This window comes from Lissotriton helveticus, chromosome 1_2, assembly GCF_964261635.1.
Source record: "Lissotriton helveticus chromosome 1_2, aLisHel1.1, whole genome shotgun sequence".
Lineage (NCBI taxonomy): Eukaryota > Metazoa > Chordata > Amphibia > Caudata > Salamandridae > Lissotriton > Lissotriton helveticus.
This window is the reverse complement of record NC_136058.1, coordinates 249,823,860-249,849,429: the sequence shown is the minus strand read 5'-3', so window position 1 is coordinate 249,849,429 and position 25,570 is coordinate 249,823,860. Positions and strand designations below refer to the sequence as shown.

Genomic DNA, 25,570 nt, shown 5'->3' with positions numbered 1-25,570 from the left:
ATCAAAGGTCGTTCATGTTCATTAGCATATGGAGCAAATAGAAATCACCTTTGTGCCAGCAATGAAGGAAAAAAAAAGTTACCTGTAAACTGTTCACCCTCACTGAGACCCAGAGTTCAGGGACAGTACCAATTACCATTCCAGTTAGTTCAATCAAAGCGTTCCAGCCTTTTCCAGGGAACTCAAGACAGGGCCACAAATGTGGGCGACAGACCTCTCTGACTGTACTTCATTTTAAAGCCAGGATCCCTATTTCCTTCAGAAGCTAAATATGATCCTCCTCGTCACTCTTATGGGTCCAAGATAACTTTTAGGTTTCAGGTCACAGTTCAGCGGTGATATGCGGCTCAATCACTCGGTTGACTAGGACTCCAGCATGGTTCACAGTGACCACTGATCTGATGATCCTTCTCCCAACATGCTCTACTTCAACTTTTTCTGTTCCTGACACTAATGGAAGATAACTGTTTTGACCCTTGAGAACACTTCAAAGAATGGGTAACAGCAGGAGCTGGTCCTAGGTCTCCTTCCTTCTCATGGAACTCAGTAAGCAGCAAGCAGACTTTCTCTTCTGGTGTCTCTCAAGTGCAGTTGCAGATGAGGGGAGGCGTCTGAAAGGTGTTGGAAAGTAGATGCAATTATTGACATATGCTGGACCAGAGTTACATAGTGCATTGAAAGTGTGATTGAGGAGTTTGAATTGTGCTCATTTGTGAATGGAGTGCCAGTGGAGCTCCCTCAGGCATGGTGTGATGTACGGACGGACACGAAACGGAAACCATTGCTGGCATACACTTGGCTGGCCCCTGGGGGGGTGGTGCTATTGAGAACCTACAGCCCTCCTTTGCACTGATGCCTTTGTCACAAGAGAAATAGCCCACACGGGTCAGAAAAAAGCTCCCACCCTACCAGCTCACCGGTAAAATGCCCGGTGCCCGCTATGGCCAGTCCAGCCCTGGTGTGATGTGAGAGCAGTGTGTGAGCTTGTGAATGATTCTGATTTCTTACTGGTCTGTAGCCTTGTGGTGAGTTTTTTGTTGAGCCCGGCATTGAGTGTGTACCCGTAGTGAAGCTTGCTTGTGACCAGGGCATGCATGATAGTTTTCCAGGAGCTGATTGGGAACCATTTGAAATTGTCCTAGGAATCCTCACGGTATGAAAGCATGAAGCCAAGAAGACATTGACTTTGACTGTCATGATGCATCAGCAGTTAGTGATGATTTTAAGGTTCTTGGGGGCATATTATCAAGGACGGCGATACATTATCGCCGCATTTATCGGCAGGAAACTGCCGATAAAGCAGCGATAATGGGCTTGATAATATGCTCTATAAATTCCTATCGAAGCCCATGTTAGATGTCTTCACATCTAACATGGGCTTCGATAGGAATTCAGAGAGCATATTATCAAGCCCATTATTGCCGCTTTATCGGCAGTTTCCTGCCGATAAAAGCGGCGATAATGTATCGCCCATCCTTGATAATATGCCCCTTGGTGTGGGAGGTGACAGGAGTTGTTGGCCTAAATTATTTATTTAGCTGAAGTAAGGGTAATATTGTTTCATGTTTAACACCATAGGTGCTCATGACAAGCTCAGCTCGTCATGAGGCACGGTGCTGCTGTGCTCATGACGAGCTGAGCTCGTCACGTCCCTCGCAGCGCTCACACGCGGGGATAATTCCCCTGCTGTGCTGAGTGTTCCACTCAAACGGGTGTGGTCATGATGAGCACAGCGCCACCATGCAGCATGACGAGCCGAGCTCGTCACTAGCACCGTGGTGCTGCACGCGCCCCCTGCCCCCAGCACAGAGGGGGAATTAGCCCCGTGGCGAAGGGGTCAAGAAAGGGAATAAACTGTGCAAAAATTTTCTTAATGAAGCTTCTTTCTAGAAGTGGCTATGTAGTCTACCAAAGAGTGCCCACTGCTGCCGGACTATACAAATTGCAGTCATTATTCTATATAACTTAGATTGGCCATCATCTATTTATCTCTAGTGGATCAGATTCTGGAGTTCACAGCACATTGCCCATATACAACATCTCTCTTTCCATTTTTACAAGACCCTAGAGACTGCCACTTCCCATGGTTTTCTTTTTTTCACTCTACTCTAATTAACCGGGGAGAGTATTAAAGATACCTAGGATTCGTGGAAATTAAACTCAGGTCTATATTCATCAAATTCAATCATGGATTTGTGTCATTTTTGTCATGAAACATCTGCAGTCAAATCTGTACTGCTTCTACAATTATTTTACTCTTATTACGCTCTGCATGCCCAGTCCATAGAAAAATTGTTGGTACAGATCTTTAAGTTTGCCGATTTTTAGGTTACACCAGATACAGTGTGTATGCCCTGCCTATGAAATCTTTTGTAAACAAAAAAAATAAAAACAGGCTTACCATTACTTATCACTGGTTGACCCCCATGTCACTCTCATTTCCTTGCTTCTCCTTGCCTCTTACTACCACTTTCTCTTCATGTCTTCCTGCATTCAGTCACGCATAGACCAAGTACAGCTTCCTCTCTGTGGCCAGTTTCCTTCTATGGCGGTGGCTTGCACAGGTACTATTTTTTATTGTTACAATAGTAGCCCATAAGATTGCATGTTTTTACAGGCCCTCTGTTTCCCTTTCCACCCTCCGAGTCATTTTAAGCTTCTTCACCATGTTATTCTTTTCGGTGGGATCGGTACTCTCCACTTAACAGCTGCACTGATGTTTGCCTGCTCCATTTCTCTGGCAATAACGGGATTCCTGCTTTGTAACATGTTTTAAGGGCATAATTAATATATTTAAAAATGACAGGACCCTCCTGCACAATGTGATGAGAGGCCCATCAAGTCTCCTGTACCTAAAGATTGTCATTGTACTTGGGCTAAATGGACCCCCTTAAATAGTTGGGGAGGGTTGGGTGTCCCCCTGCATCACAAGTACTGCAGGGGCTTAAGTGACGGATCTGGTATAGTTTGTTGTTTATTGCTGCAATGTGTTGTCTTTTTTGATTTGCACAACATTCTGGAATAACTAAGTGCGATCCAATGCAGGGGCATTGTAGACCCTACATTTCTGGGGGGACAAAGACAACCTTCTGGACTTTCCAGTGCACATATATAAATGGCTCATTGTCTGAGAGCCGTACGTTCCATTAAACAAAAACTATTGCATAGTTTTGTAGTGAAACATTGATAAAGGTAGGAGTGTAGTCATAATTTGCCAGTATGCTTTAATTGTTATTTACATTCACAAAGTAATTAGAACAAAATGGGAAAAACACATGTTTTTAAATACTACATCTTCATGCACCAAGCAAAAAAGGTGGGAATAGGAAGAATAAACAGAATGCTCTTAGTAACATTGCTAAACTTCAAAATACAACCGGACTAATATTGGAGTGTACTTGAGGCAGACTGCGGGCACATACAGCTGTAAGAACAGAGAAATGTTCACTTTCTCAAAAGACATATCTATAATAGTAATATGAAATCCAACCTTGCCAGTAAATTGGATTTATAACTGCCATTCCAAAGATACAAAACGTGATACAGCTACTCCTTTGTAACCAGAATGTACAGCTTAAAATGCTGTATTAAGGAATTCACGATGTTAATCTATGGGAGGAGTAGGGCTCACAGTAGTGAAAGACGAATTCAGGTGTTTTTCACAACAAGGTCATGCCAAACTTAAAAGTACATATCCTACCTTTTAGTAATATATCACCCTGTCCTACAGGCTACCTAGGAGTAGCTTAGATGTAATAAAAGGGACGTTTAAGGCTTAGCAAGGGGTTTTTAACACCAAGTTGAGATAGCAGTAAAACTGCACACACAGGCTCTGCATAGGCAGGCCTGAGACATGTTTAATGGGCTACTTGTGTGCGTGGCACAATCAGTGCTGAAGGCCCATTAGTAGCATTTAATATACATGCCTTGGGTATATTGTATACCATGGTACAAGGTACTTACAAGTAAATAAAGAAATGTCAGTTGTGTATACACCAATGTTACCATGTTTAAGGGAGAAGCACATGCATGTTATTATTGGTCAGTAGTGGTAAAGTGGTCAGAGTCCTAAGGCCAACAAAAAGAGTCAGCAAAAAGAGGAGGTAACATGCAAAACATTTGGGGGAAGACCACCCTAAGGCTGGCAGGTCTACAAGTATGCTATAGGACTCTTTGTATCTGTTTCAGTATTGAAGTCAATCGGGACCTATTTGGAATTCTCTGGTCTAGCAGGGCAAAAGATAGAGAACGAGAATAGTTTCTCAAACAACGAAAGTTGATTGCCTGCATTCCTGTGGCTTGAGGGCGGAGAAACCCTTAAGCATTGCAAAGTATACAATTACAAGAGAATGTAGTAGTGTTCCTTAACAGGGAAAAACCACACATCAAAAAGAACAAATATCTTACAAACACAGTCAATGGCATGATAAATAAACCGTTACAGTATGTACAGCGGGGTGCTAAGCAAGCTAAAAGCACTTACTACCCAAATGTGTTGTTAGCAAGTTGAAGAATCAACCTGCCAATATAAGTAACAAGACAATAAGCTAATACAGTGCACCCATAATCAATGTAACTAGGTCCTAGACATAACACAGTATTATGGACAGATATTAATCCAAATACAATAAACAATCCCAACAATCTCGAAGTAATATACAGCAATCCAAATTTTCACAGGACAAGATAAATAGTCCACGAAGCTTCAGTAGAAAACGTTCTTTTTAATATTTTTCAGCCCCATATCCAATGTAAAGAACAGCCAACACGTGATTTGTCTGTACTTAATCAGTACTCAGACATTCTCAAGGCTATCAGTTGATTCTTAATAATTCGAGAATCAAATCAGAAGTGAAGGAGGATTGATAACTACTTGATAAGGAATCTTCACGGTGTGATGGACTAAAAATCAGTGCAATCACCACTGATGGACGAATGTAGTAAGCTTGAAATATGACCCAATATAGAAGACACAGTCCATGGCTATCATAGCCCAAAACCTAGCACGTTGTTAAAGTCACACTGTATGAAATCCTCAATGCGGTGTGATTCCCACCTAATGAAGAAGCCACACTGGAGTAAAATGTGGGGAGCCAGTGGAGATCCTCCTAGGACGGTTGAGCATAGGGTAGCCACGACTTAAAGTTGAGAAGAGGACAGCCCGACTGTGATACGTCGAGTCCTCTAGTGCTCGCAAGACGCTTTCAACAATCCCCGCGTGTGATAATGCTCGTCAGTCAGCATGCTTGGATATCTGGTACACCATGGTACAAGGTACTTACAAGTAAATAAAGATATGCCAGTTGTGTATACACCAATGTTACCATGTTTAAGGGAGAAGCACATGCATGTTATTATTGGTCAGTAGTGGTAAAGTGGTCTGAGTCCTAAGGCCAACAAAAAGAGTCAGAAAAAACAGGAGGTAACATGCAAAACATTTAGGGGAAGACCACCCTAAGGCTGGCAGGTCTACAAGTGTGGTATAGGATTCTGTGTATCTGTTTGAGTATTGAAGTCAGTCGGGACCCATTTGGAATGCTCTGATTTAGCAGGGCACAAGATAGAGAACAAGAATAGTTTCTTAAACAACGAAAGTTGATTGCCTGCATTCCTGTGGCTAGAGCGTGGAGAAACCCTTAAGCATTGCAAAGTATGTGACACAATACAGAAACTGTTGTTTAATCTATGAGAAGCGTTATCGCAGATGGATGATTTGAGTGTAGAGTGTACTCAAACCGCATTATCATGCACAGAAATGTAAGAAGCCATATGAGATACATTTTCAATAACAATTAGCCTTGTGTGGGATGCTCACAAAAAATTTGATATACAGAGTATGTGTGGAAGAGAGATGTTTACCAATGTAGCCTGCTGTGAGAGACATATGAGATGCTCACAGAAGACAGGTATAGTGAAATATGCAGATTGAGTTGTGTGGCAAAGCTCATATAGAAGCTGTTAGAGATGAACACCAGAAACATGGTGTTGTTGTGTGATGAATACATGGGTGGAAGGTCACAAATGAATAGTGCGTGGGATGCGCTAAAGCACAAAACACGTTAAATGGGAGGCTCAAGAAAACTATCAAATGCCCAAAACTAGCAAATAGGTCTCGTGCTAGGATTATTCGAGCCAAAATAATGATCATTTAATTTAAACAATGATTGAAGGCGTGGAGGCCTTCCTCAAGACTATGATGTTTTATTTACAAGTGGCATTTGGAAAGTTGCATATTAACAGTGAAGTAATCTTTGGGGAATAGTTCTTGCTACAAGGAAAAAGCCACATGGGCAGAATAACTTGGATACAGATGATGTTGCTCCAAAAGATGAGCCAGGGCAGTCCAACACCCATGACTCTACTTCTGAGCATCTCCAAGAGGATTCTAGAGACTCCTTATTGGAGAAATCTAGTCCCTCAGGGAATAGTTCTAGTGACAAAGAGGGAAGCCCTAGAGGTAGCAAGAGGGAAGATTCTTTAGAAAGAGAATAACATCTGTCAAAAAAACCCTAGAAGTCCAGAGGGCTAGAAATAAATAGGGATTAAAATCCCATAGTGGCCGCACTAGTGAATCTAGAGTTAGGGAACACTCCATTGACACTAGGAACTTGAGCAGAATAAAACCCCTTACCAGGAGGGTTATAACATCCATAAGTAGATTACTGCTTTAGAGAGGGCCTGTAAAGTTCAAAAGGTTCCTCTGGGCAGTGGGCAGCTATCCTGTGTCTCTCCTTTGAAAAACAAGGTAGAGACACACTCTTGCCTGTAAATGAAGAATCTGAAGACAATTACAAAAGTCTTGAAGAGTGACCTTATTGATGGATTTGGGTTGACCACTGAGCGATACAGGATTAAGTTTAACGACACACAGAAGGCACACATTCAGTACTGGGTACAATTTGTAGATTGTGCTATTAAGGCTCTGGAAGGCTGGCTTCATGGAAGTAATGCGCATGATAATGTGGCACTGTACAATTTACTTGTGCGGGAGCACATCCTTAATAACTATCAAAATCAGCAATTGCACCAGCACCTGGTGGACTTGAATCCGACTTCTCCCCATGAATTGGCAAAGAAGCAAACAAGTGGGTCTGCACCAGGGTGAAACAAAGTCTCATGGTGGTGGTGACCAGAAGAAGCAAGATTCTTCTAAGGCCCAGGAGAAAGGTGGGGATGAATCTAAAGAAAGGAAAGAGACTTCTGAAGGTCCCCAAAACTCTTCCTCTGGGTATGGGTCCCAATCCTCTTTCTCCTTTAACAAGAAACCTCGGTGCTAATTGTGTAAGGAAAAGGCCCTAGGGCAAAGGATGTCAATTACTCTAAGTCTAGCACCAATACTGCTACTACTACTCTTAAACCCCCAATTTCCTAGCAATAGCACTGGTAGTAGTAGTGCTCCCAAGAGATTAGCTAGGTTAACCTAGGGTACTGAAGTGGGTTATGGCCTAGTCAGGACACTCGCTCAGGCTGTTTTAGTCTGTGATGGTAGCACTGAGCTTGCCACCCTTTTTGTAAGTCCCACTAACTTGGGCAAATACAGACAACAGCTTCTCACTAATGGTCAGGAATCTGTGCATAGGTACCAGTGTCACTATGGTGACAGAGAAACTTGTGTCTCCTGAGCAGATTCTATTTGGTCAGATTCACCAAGTGACCAACGCTAGCAATGTCAGGACAGATCATTCCATGGCAGTTGTCACTCTCAGCTGGGGAAGGTTAACTGGCGCAAAGAGAGTTGTGGTATCCTCAGACCTACCCATGGATGTCTAATGGGCAATGATTTGGAAACTTTAGCCTGGTATGAAGTGGAGTGCAAAACTCATGCAGAAATGATTGGTATTTCAGCCAGTGTCTTTGCTGTAACTAGGCCTCAGGCTAAGAAGTTAGGCACTGAGGGAGCCCTGGATCCTGGAAAAATGGACCGGCCAGCTCCCAAGAGAATGAGCAGGAAGGGAAAAGATTTATCTTCTTCTCGTACTCCCAGTGAGAACCAGCCTCCTTAGGGAGATGATCCCAGTACCTGTGAAGGGACTGTCCAAAAGGGGATTGGGCCTGACAAGGCAGAGCTACTTGGGGGCAGGGGTACCTTCCAGGGGAGACTTGAGTCTGGGGCAGAAGGTTGGCCCCTCTTCTGAACAACTCAGGCAGCATGCTGCTGCTGAGGAAGTAGGGAATGTCAATGGGTCCCTCAGGACTTATTGGGAAGATGTGCTCCTGTTTTCTGAAAGTAGAGACCCAAAGTCTGGCCTGGTGGGGCCAGGAGGTTGGTCATACCTCAGAAGTTTAGGAGTTTCCTATTGACCTGACATATGACATTCCCTTTGCAGGACATCTTGGGCAGAACAAGATGTGGGACATGCTTCTCTCTCACTTTCACTAGCTCCACATTTCTCCGGACACGAAGAAGTTTTATCACTCCTGTGTCACCTGCCAAGCCAGTGGTAAGTCAGGTGGCACTACAGGTGCTGCCTTTATTCCACTAACAGTGTTTGGGGTTCCCTTTGTTAGGGTAGGGATGGACATTTTAGGTCTCTTAAACCCTCCAACAGCATCTGGACATAGATTTATCTTGGTGATTGTGGACCATGCCACTCGATATCCAGAGGCTTAGTCCACTACAGCTCCTGCAGTGGCCAGGGCCCTCCTGGGAATCCTTTTCAGAGTCCGGTTCCCAAAGGAGGTCTTGTCAGATAGAGGCACTAACTTCCTGGCTAGCTACTTCACTGCAATGTGGAAAGAGTGTGGTGGTAACTATACGTTTATCACACTCTACCATCCACAGGGCAATGGGCTTGTTGAAAAGTTCAACAAGACCCTCAAAGGTATGATTAAGGGACTCCCAGAAAAGCTGAGGCGAAAATGGGATACTACTGTGTCCTCAAAAGGGGGTAGGCTCAGCCCCTTTGAACATCTGTTTGGAGATCACGTTAGCGGTCTATTATGTCTAGTCAAAGAAGGATTGGAGGAACTGTTCAAGCCTCCTAAACACGACATTGTAGACTTTGTACTGGACCTGCATTCTCACATGGCTGAGTACATGATGAAGTGCACGCTGAAGATGCATGTGCATCCCTGTGTCAGAGGCACACCCTTGGGTTTAAAAAAATCCAAAGTTCGTTATAGTTTCCTTTATTATTCTTTTTCAGTTTTCTTTCATAAGTTCATGATATTATCCACATATCATACAGTTTCATTTCTTGAATCAGAAAACGGGATCAATTCCGAAAAATAAAGCTCCGATGCATTTCGGGCTGAATTAGCCCTTTGTCAAGGAGTACTGAAAATAAAGGAGGATATGGCAAACTGTCAGTGAAATAAACGGAGAGTAGGGATAGAGGTTGTGGAAATCGTGCTCGTGGTAGGTAAGACACAGATAAAAGACTTTGCGTATCACCAACCCTTAACGTGAGGGGAACGAGTGACCGGTTTGTTAGGTTGTGGAGACGACTGTGTGGGAATAATTGTCTCGTGCTCAGAGGTGGGGGTGTGATTAAAACATGAACTTACTAGTCGCAGACCTCTTCAGAGGGTATAGCGATCTGGAAGAAAAGGGTGGGGGAATTCATTAGCGCTGACCTTGTGATCGGCCGTGGTGTTAGCAAACGGCTAAAACGTCAGAAACGTTCACATTTAACAAATCTTACTTAAAAGCGCGAACGCTGGAGCTGTAGGGTGTTGCCGGGTGGTCCGTTAGTGTGAATGTGCACGGGGGTGTGTTATGGGATATATCATGTGGTGGTAGAGCAGACTAGTAATAAAAAGCGGACTCACGTTGAAAGTGTGGGCAGGAAGTGTGTGTTAGTAACGACGTGTGTCTGTTGATGGAGACAAAAAGTAAAGATAAGTGAAGGACTAAAGTGGGAAATAGAAGCATAGGAGTAAAAAAGAAAAAGGTAAACAAGAAAGTAAAATGCAGAGGAACACATTTACAGAGCGATGCACGTATCATATTTACAAGTAACAACTCAGTTCAATGCGATCATTAAGTCCAAACGGTTTGTATCTGACGAAGACACTTGCAACAAAAGAATCACTGAAATGCACGACCGATTCGTAGAACGAGGTTACCCCGAATCCGTGCTTAAGGAAGCAGTTAAACGTATTGAAACCACCAGCAGACAAGAGGCACTGAAAAAAGTCATCACTCCCAGCGAGCCCCGCATTGTACTCGTATCTAAATTTTCAACTGCTAGTACAAAAAAATTATTCTCAGACACTGACCCATCTTACAGATGGAACCCGATTTTAATAACATCTTTAAAGCGCAACCCCTATTTGCGTATACACGCAGTAATAACATCAAAGAAATCCTGGGAAAGCAAACTATCATGGTTAAAGACTTCAAAGGAACCCAACCTTGTATGAATTGCAGCAACTGCAACTGCATCATTAAAGGGAATAATATCACACACCCTATGAAAGGTCATATCATCAAGCTTAATGTAAACGCCACCTGTGACACCAATAACCTTATCTACGCCATCAAATGTCCCTGCGGTAAACTTTACGTAGGCAAGACGGAAAGAAAAATAAAAGTGCGCATCAATGAGCACAAGTCAAGTATTCGCACCAAAAACAAAAAATCTAACGTAGCTACACATTTTCTGGAATTCAAGCATACCATCGCTTAATTAAAATTCATCATTCTGGAAACAGTTACAAAAATTGAAGTCAAAGACAATCGCAAATTCCTTCTACAACAAGAAACATAATGGATATATCGCCTTCAAACACTGAAACCGTTTGGACTTAATGATCACATTGAACTCAGTTGTTACTTGTAAATATGATACATGCATCGCTCTGTAAATGTGTTCCTCTGCATTTTACTTTCTTGTTTACCTTTTTCTTTTTTACTCCTATTCTTCTATTTCCCACTTTAGTCCTTCACTTATCTTTACTTTTTGTCTCCATCAACAGACACACGTCGTTACTAACACACACTTCCTGCCCACACTTTCAATGTGAGTCCGCTTTTTATTACTAGTCTGCTCTACCACCACATGATATATCCCATAACACACCCCCGTGCACATTCACACTAACAGACCACCCGGCAACACCCTACAGCTCCAGCGTTCGTGCTTTCAAGTAAGATTTGTTAAGTGTGAACGTTTCTGACGTTTTAGCAGTTTGCTAACACCACGGCCGATCACAAGGTCAGCGCTAATGAATTCCCCCACCCTTTTCATCCAGATCGCTATACCCTCTGAAGAGGTCTGCGACTAGTAAGTTAATGTTTTAATCACACCCCCACCTCTGAGCACGAGACAATTATTCCCACACAGTCGTCTCCACGACCTAACAAGCCGGTCACTCGTTCCCCTCACGTTAAGGGTTGGTGATACGCGAAGTCTTTTATCTGTGTCTTACCTACCACGAGCACAATTTCCACTACCTCTATCCCTACTCTCCGTTTATTTCACTGACAGTTTGCCATATCTTCCTTTATTTTCAGTACTCCTTGACAAAGGGCTAGTTCAGCCCGAAATGCATCGGAGCTTTATTTTTCGGAATTGATCCCGTTTTCTGATTCAAGAAATGAAACTGTATGATATGTGGATAATATCATGAACTTATGAAAGAAAACTGAAAAAGAATAATAAAAGAAACTATAACGAACTTTGGATTTTTTTAAACCCAAGGGTGTGCCTCTGACACAGGGATGCACATGCATCTTCAGCGTGCACTTCTTCTATAGTATTACTTAGGCGCCTATCGGACGGAGGTGCTACCTGAGAGAGCACCCAACCAGTTCAAAAACTGCATTAAAAAACTGCTTTAATTTCAAGTCGAAAGAACCAGTTGTGCACCCTCCACCCACTTTAAGAGTACATGATGAAGCCAGCAAAAACCTTAGGCCAGCCATGAGCTTCAGAAAGCTGAGCATGACCAAAAGGTTGTACTCACAGTTTACCAGCCAGGACAGAAAGTGTGGGTGTTGGAGTCTATGGTCCCAGTAGCTCTCTAAGACAAGTGGAGTGGCCCTCACCCTATACTGGAAAAGAAAGGTGAGGTCACATACTTAGTTGACCTCGGTCCTCCAAGAAGCCCCCACAGGGTACTTCCTGTGAATCGCTTGAAACTTTTTGTTGACAAGGTTGACATGAGCTTGCTCATGACCACTGATGAGGGACAGGAGGAAGAGAGTGACCCTCTCCCTGATCTCATCTCTCAGAACCCTGTTGATGGATCAGTTTAAGGAGAAGTCATGGAAGACAACCTCACTGATCAAGAGCAAGCCTATTCTCAATCGGTTTCCTGGTCTCTTTTCACTGATACCTAGTCAAAACACCTAGTGTACCCATGAAGTGGACACAGGACACAGCCTGGCTGTGAAGAGCAACATGTACAGTCAGCCTGACGATGTCAGAGATTACAGCAGGACAGAGGTCCAATAGATGCTGGAGTTGGTGGTCATTGAGCCTTCACATTGCCCTTGGGCTAGTCTTATAGTCCTTATACCAAAACTTTACACCCAGGATGGTAAGGGAGAGATGAGGCTTTGTGTTGACTATAGAGGCCTCAATGCAGTCACTAGGACTGATGTCCTTGCAATATCAAGGGCAGAAAAACTGATTGATACTTTGGCCTCTGCCGAATATCTCAATACATTTGTCCTGACTGCTGGTCATTGGCAAATCAGAATCTATGGGGATGCCAACCAAAAACAGCATGTTCAACCCTAGTGGGCATTGTCAATTTGTTATGATATCTTTTGGTTTGAAAAATGCACCTGCCACATTTCATAGGCTGGGGAAGTCTCAACAAGTCTAGAAGCATATAGTGCAGCATATCTAGATGTTATATCTGTCTTTAGCTCCACCTGGGGACATCATCTGGTCTACCTCAGAAATTCAGAAGACATGCCTCACAATCAAGTTGACAAAGTGCCAAATAGGGCAGAACAAGGTTGTGTGCTTCGGTCACCTTGTAGGCGGAGACCAAGTTCAACTATAGGAGAGCAAAATTCAGAACATCATGGACTGGATTGATCCCACTACCCAGACTCAGGTCAGAGCTTTCATGGGCCTGACTGGGTACTACATACAATTATTTAAAGGTTATGGGTCCATAGTGACACTCCTTAATAATCTCATCTCCAAAAAAATGCTTTAAGTTCAGTAGACAGGTAGCTGTCCGAAGGCATTTGTAACCTGAAGCAAGCCATGTGCTCTGCTCCATTTCTGCAAAGTTGTGACTACTCCAAGCCATTCATTGTCCAGACGGCTGCTTCTGAGATAGGGATATGTGTGGTATTGTCACAGCTTAATGCAGAGGGCCATGATCAACCAGTATCTTTTATAAGCAGAAGGTTGACCCCCAGGGAGAAGCGTTGGACAGCTGTAGGGAGGGAGGCCTTTGCTGTGATATGGACCTTGAAGAAATTGAGGCCATATCTGTTTGACACTCACTCCTTTGTTCAGACAGACCATAAGCCCCTCTTATGGCTTAAAGAGATGAAGGGTGAAAACCCCAAACTTTTGAGGTGGTCCATTTCCTTAAAGGGCTGGGCTTTTGATTGGAGCATAGCCCTGGAAATAACCATTTCAACTCAGACACACTTTCTAGATATTTCAACTTAGAAAATGAAGTCTCACCTGCTACTCAGGGCCCCAGCAACTATGATCTCTCCCCTAAATGGGCTCTGGTAAGTACTTTGGCACATCCACAATTGGCTACGGGCATACTCTTATAATTCCCTAGTATATGGTACTAAGGTACCCTGGGCATAGGTACAGGAGATAAGGTACCCTGGGCATAGGTACAGGAGAGGTCTCCCATGGGCTGCAGCATGTATTCTGCCATTGCAGCCTGTGTGAGATGGTGCTTGCACCTTTCACAACAGATATAAGTTTCTTTATATCTTAGGTCAATGCACTTAAAACCTATATGTCACCCTTATTTTAGGCAGGGTACTTGGTTACCAGTATGAGGATGCCCCTTCATGAGCAGGATACCCCTAGAAACCCCGGAGTCGTTTCTCCAGGCTTCTTAATAGAGGTCAGCCATTTTATGATATATAGTGGACACAATACGAGATGTCTGACTATATAATGGCTGCACTAAACCTGGTCATGTTTGGTATATACATGTTGGAATCATACCCCAACACCGAATCCAGTACTGAAGTGTGGCCCCATGTACTGTGGAACGCCTTAGGGGTCCCCATTGTTCGCCCGGTAACAGCCTTTAAGGGTCTGCTCGCAAGCTAGTGCTGTTGCCCACCACAGATACGATTCTGCCCTCTTTCTGCTGAGCTTGAGCAGGGGAATGTAGAACAAAATGCTTCCTGTCACAGGGAGGTCTCACCACCTCTTAGACAGAACTTAGTGTATTGGGCAGGGGCAGGGGTGTCTTTCAGCACCACCAGACTGCTTTGAAGGGCACATTTGGTGCCCTACTTGTACTCTCCAGTTTGAGCCAGTTCTGGAACCATTGGTTCCCGCTCTGGTGCACAACTGGACAAAGAACAGGGGAATATCCTTCCATCTGTTCAGCTCCTCCTCTGGAAGGGACCCCAAGTCCTTCTGATCCTTTCCCTAGGGTACTTAATGGCTCTGCGGCCATCTGGACACATAACCTTCATTAGACTTCGACCGGAACCCAAACTACATTAAGGAAACTGCTGCTGCTCCTGATCTCACTGTTCTTTAAGTCTTCTGCGTTGTCTGTGGCTGTGTTTCATCCATGTTCTCCAGACGGCCTGAGGGCATCAAGGACATCCAAAGTAATCTCCCTTGAAGTGAAGGAGTCTCTCCCCTGCTTCTGTAGTCACCGCAGTGAAGCTGACCTGTCTGCTGCTCCTGTCGTCTTACAGCCTTCCCGAGGCCAAGCAACACAGGTGGTGATTCTGCAACTTCCTAGAGGCATGATTTGGCTTCTCTCCAATTTTGAAGACAGTGATCTGCCTGAGGTCCTCTTGCAACTTCTGTGCCTTTGGCCCGTGGGTCCTCTAGATGGTCTTTCTTTGCTTCAGGGGCTTCCCTGCTGGGTCAGGCCTGCTCTGACTCTCCTGCACTTGGTGAGTCTCTTGGACCTTGCTGGTTCCAACGTTTTCATCTTTTTGCTTTCCACTCCAGTTGCAGCTACCAAGGCTTGTTGGTGCTCATGCCAGACACTGCCCACCCGGACGCTCACATCCAATGTGGGACAGCTTGTGCAGGGCTCCAGGTCAACCTCGTTGTCGCCTAGACTTCCTAGCTGCAGCTACAAAGTCACTCTCTTCACTCTTGAACCTCCCGATGTCTATGGGCATTGTGCTTCCGTGCCTCCTGGTCACTTTCGAGTGGCATAGACTCTGTCTCCTCTTCTTGCAGGTTCCCCTCTTCAAGAATTCACTCTTGGATTCCACCGTACTCCTTCACAGGCTTCTCCAGAGGCATCTTCTTCCAAGTCTACGGCGGGTTCCAATGTCACTTCACCCCTATGGACCTGGCTTCCCTGGTGCAGGTAACCTGGTTCCCCAGACAAAAATGGATGGCCGGCTCTCCAACCTCCCATCTTCCCAAGAGTTTCTTCGGAGTCCTCAGGGAAGGGTCCTTCTTCTTTAAAACCGGAACCACAACTTCTCTATTGACTTCCATTGAGCACACAGTTGTGTTTCCACTCTCTACACAGCCTCTATAGGGTTTCTGGGTACTTACCATAGGGGGTTCCTTGTGTCCTCTGCTCCTTTGAGTCCTCTGGTCCAAGTCCTGTTCTCCTTTTCAGTTTGCATTCCACTTTCTTAGTATATGGTTTGATCTCCCCAGGAGACGAGTGTATATTTGTGCTACTTACCTGATTATTTTGAAGTATTCGTGTGTGTATTATTATCCCTGGGTAGGAGATATACCAATGTGTTAGTGATTGTGTTGCATAATAAATAGGCTTATTTTTAGAAACACTGTGCAGTTCTTTTTAAGCTAATCTACACTGTTGATTAAATGTAGTAAATCAGCACTAACATTACAATAAGGGTTGCTGGATTACTGCAAGGTGCATCACTCCTGAGAGTGTGCACCATATACTAAGCAAGCCTCCTATAACCATCAATACCAGTTCTCCATTATACCCACCAGGGTACCCACCAGGACACAAAATCTAAAAAAAGAAGTGGGGCACTAACCAAGTTAGGCAGTATGTAAGTGATATCACAGCGCGTGCCATCGCATATGACATCACAACCCATGACCTCACAGGAAGTGATATTTCAAAAAACGACATCATATTCCAAGACCTCACATTGTTATCATGAATACAAATTTGAGTGCATTACAATATTTAACAAATTCGATTTTGCCTGAGTTGTGCCAAAAAAGTGAAGTAACCCTGGCACAAGAACTAGGCCTCCACTTATACATGTATTTATTAAAACTCTGCCAGAAAGAAATTGGCAACAAGGAGAAATATGGCAGTATATTTATTCTGCTTAACTGAGTGCAAAGTATGCATTTTAGAATATTTTATAGGATTAAGGCATCTGCAGAATAGATCTTTATGTACCTAGTCAATCTCAGGATTAATAATAGTGGTAAGATAACACTGTAGGTTAATGCACATGTTGGAGAGACAGGCATTTTGTTTAGTCCTAGTTTTGAATCAAAGTAGATTAATATGTGGGCAGCAAAGCACATCACGTGACACACAGATAATGGATTTTCAATTCAAGTAGATGGGAAAGTGGGTTATTGCTTTTAACACAGAGATCCTTTAGCGACTTCCAATTCATAAATTGTAATCCTTCTAATATAGGTGAGTGAATGATGAAGTAAAGGACATGTGGCTCCTACTCCTTGTAACGCTCACTATTTTATGTAACACATCCTGTAAATGTATTTATTCACACCTGATTTATTGTCAATGTATAATATGTATGTGTGATGTAAAGCGCTCCGGCACCCTGGATTGGGTTGAGTAGTGCTATACAAGAAATAAGATACAATAGTGATATTTACATTGTTATTTGTGTACATATTAGGACAGTCCAACACATCGGACACAAGGTAACCCAAAATGTGTGCTTATACAATGGCTGATGATAATTGGGCGAGGTTCAACTGCTCAAAATAAACTTTTCAACAAAATATTAGCCTTTGAGTGGCTGAATTGCATAGTGTGAAACAGTCAAATAAGGTAGGTGTAGTATGTCACTTTAAGTTATGCAGCATGTTACTGTAGTATCTTACTTTAAATAGTTTCTTAGGTTAGGATCTAGAATTGTTTATGTGTGCATTCATTGAACATTCACTAGAGCTGTTACTTTAGAAAGCTCTTTTCTGCTGTACAACTTATTCTCCTGTGCTGGGGGTTTTAATAAAGAACCAACATACAAGAAGATTACCGGTGTTTCATTTGTTACTACACCGATTTGGCGACAAGGATAAGGAAACCCCAGTCCTCATATTTTATTTTTAAAAAGAAAAAGAATTTTTCTTGGATGAAAATTTGGAAGCAATCAACAGTCATAAGAACCAACTATTCCAACTTCTTCAGATATTGCAACACTGCTATGTTATTCCAATACTATGAACGATGGAAGACTCCTGAATTATTTCTATCCGTGAGTTTTTCTCATCTTTTACTGACTGAAAATTGTCGTTTGACTGTATCCAGTGTTGGCTCTACTCTGCTTAACTTGCATTTATAGTGCTGTGTTTAAGCGAGCTGATTGTGTACTTCGAGCGCAAGTCTGCTTTTACCTGCTGTATTGGCATTATTCAAACGTGATCCACTGTAACTTCAAGCACGAGCCTGCCGCACGATTTCAAGCTTTGTTTACATTCAAGTGCTGCTTTGACGCCTCGAGCTGTGTTTGTCTTCAAGCGGCAAGCGCGTGGATGTGTATGCTGCTGTGACCGCCTCAAACCTTGTTTATCTTCAAGCGGCAAGCGCGTGGATGCTGTCAATGCTCGAGCGCTTTCACCGACGCTCTCAGCCCAACGCGCATCATTCCTGATCTCGACTCTCAACGTGCTGATGTCACAAGTTCATCGTAAAGGTTGCGCAACGTGACCAGCGGCCATTTTTTTTATTTTTTTCAATGTTCTTTATTTACTTTTCAGCTCAAACAACTCCTTTGCTTCCGATTTAATTACATTTACTTCAGGAATAAACTTTTATACAGTAAGACTGTTAATTCTATTTCATATTATTTCAATATTGACATTTATTTACATAGAAATTAATGGAGAAACTAGTACAGCCTCTTCTTCAAGGAATGTTGTTACGTCACACAACAATTCCAACATTACTTTAAGTGATCCAAAGGAATTTTTGGTTAATCCAGGAGAACCAAATATTAAATGGTTAGATTGGAAAGAGTATTTTTTCAATAATATTGCCACTCTAGAGGGTAATGGCAGTATCATGTCTCCAGAAAGGAAGAAAATAATTTTAATGCGCTGTTTAGGACCAGAAGGTCTCAGAGTATTTTCACAAATGCAAAACACAGAAAGAAGTGGTGACCTTGATGTTTTTAAGTGTTCTATAGCAGATCTTGATGATCGCTACTCTCAAATTGTATGTGTTGCAGTGTCTAGACGCACTTTCTACAAAAGCAAACAAAATGCAAGTGAGTCTATTGAAGACTACGTATCTAAAAATGTAGCGATTAAATGTAAATTTGGATCTTTACATGATGATATGATTAGAGACCAGGTAGTCATGTGCACTAAAAATAAGAATATCCAGGGCAAATTATGGATAGAGGGAGATGCATGCTTAAAAGATATAATTACATTAGTTAAAAAAGCAGAACTATCGGAAAGATGTGCTAAGGCAGTTTCTACTTCCAGTGAACCAGTGACGGTTAACAAGATCAATGACACAAGGAAAGACCAAAATTCGAACTTTAGATAACCAAAGCAATATCAAAATTGAAAACCACATCAATATTCCAATTTTAAAAGAGAAGAAAATTCGACTACATTTTTTGTATGTTACAGATGTGGCAGCACATCACACACAGCTAGATTTGATAAGTGTCCCGCTAAGTCTACAAAGTGTTCAGCCTGTGGTCTAATCGGTCATTTTCCGAAACAATGTAGGAGGAAGTCTCAGAAGAAAACGCAAGTTACCTGTGTAAATAACAATGACTCTGACTTATCAGAGAATGATGAAGAGGATTATCCTTGTGAAAATCTGAGTACTACAGGCAATGCTACGAGACATGTGGTAGTAAATATTACCGGTGATGATAGCAACAAACCATTATGCATAGTTTCCTTTGGTGGCATTGAACTACAAGTTGCAGCGTACTCAGGATCTCCGTTTACTATCATACCCAAATCAATTTGGGATAAGAAATTTGCAAATGAAATTGGACCACCTGTTTTGGGTTGGAAAGATCAGCGCTCACTTAGTATAATTTTGAATCCTAATAGCCCTGAACAATGTTGATCATGTGTGAGTCTGAAAACACAAAAAATGGGTTTTGGAAGAGTTTCCTGAGGTTTTTCAGTGGGGGAATCGGTAATCTATGGGGTTTTTCGCACAAAATCAGAGTTAAACCGAACGCTATTTTAAAAATCCATAAAGTGCCCCATGTACCGCTGATTGTTTGTGATGAGGTAAAGAGGGAAATCAACAAATTGTTAGTTGCAGGGATAATTGAACCCGTTGAAGTGTCCGACTGGATTTCTCCGATCCTGATTGCTAGACGTTCCAATGGTAAGATCCGCATGTGCATAGATTTAAGGTACTTGAATGACAATATAATAATTGACCATTTTCCCCTCCCCAGGATTGACGAGATGCTCACCTTGACTAGAGGTGCTAAATGGTTTTCAACTGTTGATTTTTCTTGTGCGTATCACCAAATTTCGTTGCATCCCATGAGTAAATACCTCACTGCTTTCTGTACTCCCTTTGGGTGTTTTCAATTTTGCCGCATGCCATTCGGACTGGTGTCCGCGGCGGCGGTTTTTCAGAGGCTGATGCATGAGTTATTTGGTGATATGCAAGGTGTGGTATTCTTTCAGGATGATATGATTATAATGGGACCAAAACTGTTGATTTTTCTTGTGCGTATCACCAAATTTCGTTGCATCCAATGAGTAAATACCTCACTGCTTTCTGTACTCCCTTTGGGTGTTTTCAATTTTGCCGCATGCCATTCGGACTGGTGTCCGCGGCGGCGGTTTTTCAGAGGCTGATGCATGAGTTATTTGGTGATATGCAAGGTGTGGTATTCTTTCAGGATGATATGATTATAATGGGACCAAACAAGAAAGTACATGATGAGCGTTTGAGGAAGGTAATTAGTATTTTACAGAGTAAAGGTGTCACTGCAGAACCCTCAAAATGTAAGTTTGCGGAAAAGGGTGTCACTTACCTTGGTATGAGGTTAGTTCTTCTGGCATAAGCCCATAGTCTAGTTTAGTGAGTGCTATCCGTGATGCGCCTGCACCAAAGTCCAAAAAAGATCTTAGGTCATTCTTGGGACTTGCAGAGTTCTATGCCAAGTTTGTGGATACATTTTCTGAAAAGACCCATGTCTTGAGATCTCTACTAAAGAATAAAACGCAATTTAATTGGTGTGTTCTTTGCCAGAAATCTTTTGAGGAGATAAAAAAAAGCTATCACCAAGGCTCCCAGTTTGCAAGGCTTCGATCCCAGTGCTGACACCATTGTTACAACTGATGCCAGTAGCAAGGGATTGGGTTGTGTTCTTACCCAAATTAGTGACAACAACAAGGAAGTTGTTATAGCATTTGCTTCACGTTCCCTTACTCCCACAGAAGAACGATATTCTGTGGTTGAAAGGGAAACACTTGCCATAGTATGGGCTTTAGAACACTTTAGAAAGTTTTTATGGGGAAGGAAGTTTATTGTTCTGTGTGACCACAAACCCTTGACAAAATTACTTACAACAGATGGTCTCACCAATGCTACAGCTAGGATAGCATGGTTGTCCACCAGGCTACAAGACTTTATGTATGATATTCAGAATGTGCCAGGCACAAGAAATTTCACTGCTGACTTTCTAAGTCGTATGTCCTTGCCGTTGATTGAAATAGACAAAAATCAATAGAATGATTTTTCTGTCAGACTTATTTCTTTTCATAGGACTCAAAGTAGTTTTACCAAAGAAGAGTGGCTTGAAGCAGAAAACTCTGACGAGATAATACTTGTTTTGAAACAATTGAATATTAAAGGTTGGAGTGGGAAGGACAAAAAAATTATCAATGATGATTTAAGAGGATTCTGGGAGGTTCGGGATGAACTTAGTATGTCTGATATGTTGGTTGTACGTGGTGATAGGATTATCCCACCTAAAGATTTAAGAAAGAAAATGATTGATCTCCATCATGAAGGGCATTCAGGGATCACTCGCACCAAAGTTCGTATAAAAGAACTCTATTGGTGGTCAAAGATGGATGTGGAAGTTGAGAGGTGTGTGAGGTCATGTGTACAGTGCGAGGTTTCTGACAAAACTTTTAAAACCTTTAATCCACCATTGGCTACTCCTGATTGTCCTAAATTCCCTTGGGAGGTTGTAGCCATTGATTTTATGGGTCCTGTCAATTGGCAAGACGGGGTACAGAAGTACATTCTAGTTTTGATTGACACATTTTCAAGATGGTGGGAAATCAGCGTGGTAAATGTGATCAATACCAAAACTGTTATTACTTTTCTGGATTAAATTTTCTTAAGAGAAGGTTTTCCTAAATACATTGTGTCAGACAATGGCGTGCAGTTTAAATCTCTGGAGATGAAAAACTATTTGTTGGCCTCTGGAATACAGCAAAGATTTACTGTTCTTTACCATCCGAGCGGAAACGGTATTGTGGAGAGAGCCAACCGTAGTATTAAGGGAGTATTACAGTTGGCTAATAAAGGTAATTTGTCGTGGGATATTGAATTAAGAAAATTGCTTTGGGCATACAGGGAAGTAGTGTGGCTCACTGGTTAGAGGCGGCAGACCCGAGAGCAGAGGACGGCCCGGGACCAGGGTTCGATTCCCGGCGCGGCAGGTTTCTGGACCAGGGTCAGCGGACTCGATAATTCTCTCGCCTCGGTGCCCACTCTGATCAGCGATCACACTCGGCAACTCTGGGCATTAGCTTGCCTCATCTTCACTAACGGCCCCACCAGACCGCCGGGGATGCCTGGTCTCACCCTGGAGATACCCATTAAGGGACCATCTCTCAGGGAAGCCAGGAAGGGTTTCGCAGCGGTCGAAGCGCCTTGGGACCCTACGGGTAAGTAGTGCGCTATATAAATGCACATACATTTACATTTACATTTACATTTACATTTACATACAGAAGTACTATTCATGGTTCAACTGGTCAAAGTCCTTTTTCAATACGAGGGGCAGAATTCCTCATTCAAAGATCAATCCTGGATGGATGAGTAAAAGTGATTGATCTACTTTACTTTACTTTACTTGTGGATTTATATAGCGCAGCGAATCATCCCCAAAGGGATCTCTCGGCGCTTCGAGGAGGAGGTCAAACAGGGCAAGTGCTACTAATAGAGCCAAGTCTTTAGAAGTTTCTTGAACATGGTGATGTTGTTACAGGCTTTGATGTTCTGTGGTAGTTTGTTCCAGTGACTGGCTGCCAGATGGGAAACGGCTTTACCACCCATCTTTACCTTGTGTATTCTGTGAGAGCACAGGAGGTTGGCATTACCAGATCTTAGTTGTCGCACAGGCTTATACCAACTAATTTTGTTTCTTAAATACGCCGGGCCCCTACCTTGTAATGAGCTAAAGGCCACACAGAGCATCTTGAAGATGGCTTGCTTCTTAACCGGGAGCCAGTGTAAACTGATTCAGCAAGGGAGCCAGGGAAGGCGTCCGTGCCGGTTTGTTAAGGGCAAGACGGGCTGCCGTATTCTGCACCACCTGGAGCCTTGATAGAAGATCCTCCCTTGCCCCCACCAGCAACGAATTACCATAATCCAGCCGACTCACCAGGAGTGACTGGGTAAGGATTTTTCTCGCTGACAAGGGAACCCAGGGGAACACCTTCCAAAGCATCCTCATGGTGCCAAAACAGGTCCCGGACACAGTATTGACTTGCTCCTCCATAGACAGTTTGTCGTCTATTCTTACGCCCAGATTCTTGGCCCAGCTCCTAGAGTCACGAAGTGCATTAAGAATTCGCAAACAAAGAAAAAATTTACTATGACTCAAAACATGGAGCTGGGCAGGTTAATCTTAGTGACGGTCAATGGTTAGAGTAAAGAGTGCCAAGAAGACTGCAAAAGGTGAAAGTAAGCTCAGTGAACCTAGAATGGTTATCAAAGTTATGAACAACACTGATTTTAGCCGTCTTGCTCCAGTGCCTCATAGTAGTGTAAATGAAAATAAGGATAGGTGCCAAGACAATGAAGATAAAGACATGAGCAAAAACGCTACATCTTGGTGGTGGGATACAGTTAATGGAACACATGAATCTAATGTCTTCTGTGATGATTCACCATCTGATGTCAATCTTGGGAATGAAAATGTAGTAGTTCCTGACAGTAATTCTTTATCTGAAAGTAATTCGCAGGTTCTACCGAATGCAACCAACATCATTCCTGGTGAGGCCATTGTTAGGACTTCAAGTGGAAGAATTGTAAAAAAAACTAAAAGTCTTGAAATGTTTGATTGCACTTAGTTTGTTTATTTATTTAATCATTTACTTATTTTCCTTTAAGAAGGGGGATTGTGTAGCATGTCACTTTAAGTTATGCAAAAAACACAGTTGATGGACAGAATGTAGAACAATGTCATACATTCACCCCAGTACAAGGATCTGGGCCTAAATCCATCGTTTTTTTGCAATCCACACCACCCTGGGTTAGACACTGGCTATATGCAAATCAGCTCTGACCCTGTGCCTCATGGGAACAGTCCAGTCCAAACTACCAAGCCATGTCTTTCCCAGACCGGAATCAAGCATCCAAGGACCGGTTTCTGGCTATCAGCCTTCATCAGCCTGGATAGCTTGACTCCAGTGGTGTGGAGAGCCTGGGACTCACGTCTGAGCATCCCCAGCACACTCGGGGTGAAAATTGCAAAAAACACAGTTGATGGACAGAATGTAGAACAATGTCATACATTCACCCTAGTACAAGGATCTGGGCCTAAATCCATCGTTTTTTTGCACTCCACACCACCCTGGGTTAGACACTGGCTATATGCAAATCAGCTCTGACCCTGTGCCTCATGGGAACAGTCCAGTCCGAACTACCAAGCCATGTCTTTCCCAGACCGGAATCAAGCATCCAAGGACCGGTTTCTGGCTATCAGCCTTCATCAGCCTGGATAGCTTGACTCCAGTGGTGTGGAGAGCCTGGGACTCACGTCTGAGCATCCCCAGCACACTCGGGGTGAAAATTGCAAAAAACACAGTTGATGGACAGAATGTAGAACAATGTCATACATTCACCCCAGTACAAGGATCTGGGCCTAAATCCATCGTTTTTTTGCACTCCACACCACCCTGGGTTAGACACTGGCTATATGCAAATCAGCTCTGACCCTGTGCCTCATGGGAACAGTCCAGTCCGAACTACCAAGCCATGTCTTTCCCAGACCGGAATCAAGCATCCAAGGACCGGTTTCTGGCTATCAGCCTTCATCAGCCTGGATAGCTTGACTCCAGTGGTGTGGAGAGCCTGGGACTCACGTCTGAGCATCCCCAGCACACTCGGGGTGAAAATTGCAAAAAACACAGTTGATGGACAGAATGTAGAACAATGTCATACATTCACCCCAGTACAAGGATCTGGGCCTAAATCCATCGTTTTTTTGCACTCCACACCACCCTGGGTTAGACACTGGCTATATGCAAATCAGCTCTGACCCTGTGCCTCATGGGAACAGTCCAGTCTGAACTACCAAGCCATGTCTTTCCCAGACCGGAATCAAGCATCCAAGGACCGGTTTCTGGCTATCAGCCTTCATCAGCCTGGATAGCTTGACTCCAGTGGTGTGGAGAGCCTGGGACTCACGTCTGAGCATCCCCAGCACACTCGGGGTGAAAATTGCAAAAAACACAGTTGATGGACAGAATGTAGAACAATGTCATACATTCACCCCAGTACAAGGATCTGGGCCTAAATCCATCGTTTTTTTGCACTCCACACCACCCTGGGTTAGACACCGGCTATATGCAAATCAGCTCTGACCCTGTGCCTCATGGGAACAGTCCAGTCCGAACTACCAAGCCATGTCTTTCCCAGACCGGAATCAAGCATCCAAGGACCGGTTTCTGGCTATCAGCCTTCATCAGCCTGGATAGCTTGACTCCAGTGGTGTGGAGAGCCTGGGACTCACGTCTGAGCATCCCCAGCACACTCGGGGTGAAAATTGCAAAAAACACAGTTGATGGACAGAATGTAGAACAATGTCATACATTCACCCCAGTACAAGGATCTGGGCCTAAATCCATCGTTTTTTGCACTCCACACCACCCTGGGTTAGACACTGGCTATATGCAAATCAGCTCTGACCCTGTGCCTCATGGGAACAGTCCAGTCCGAACTACCAAGCCATGTCTTTCCCAGACCGGAATGAAGCATCCAAGGACCGGTTTCTGGCTATCAGCCTTCATCAGCCTGGATAGCTTGACTCCAGTGGTGTGGA

At 43.4% G+C, this 25,570-nt stretch overlaps 1 protein-coding gene across 1 annotated transcript in view; it reads right to left on the bottom strand.

The window, feature by feature from the left end:
• The window catches only part of LOC144800466 (vitamin D3 hydroxylase-associated protein-like), a 504,232-nt gene that overhangs the window by 155,576 nt on the left and 323,086 nt on the right, over positions 1 to 25,570 (bottom strand). The window lies entirely within an intron of this gene.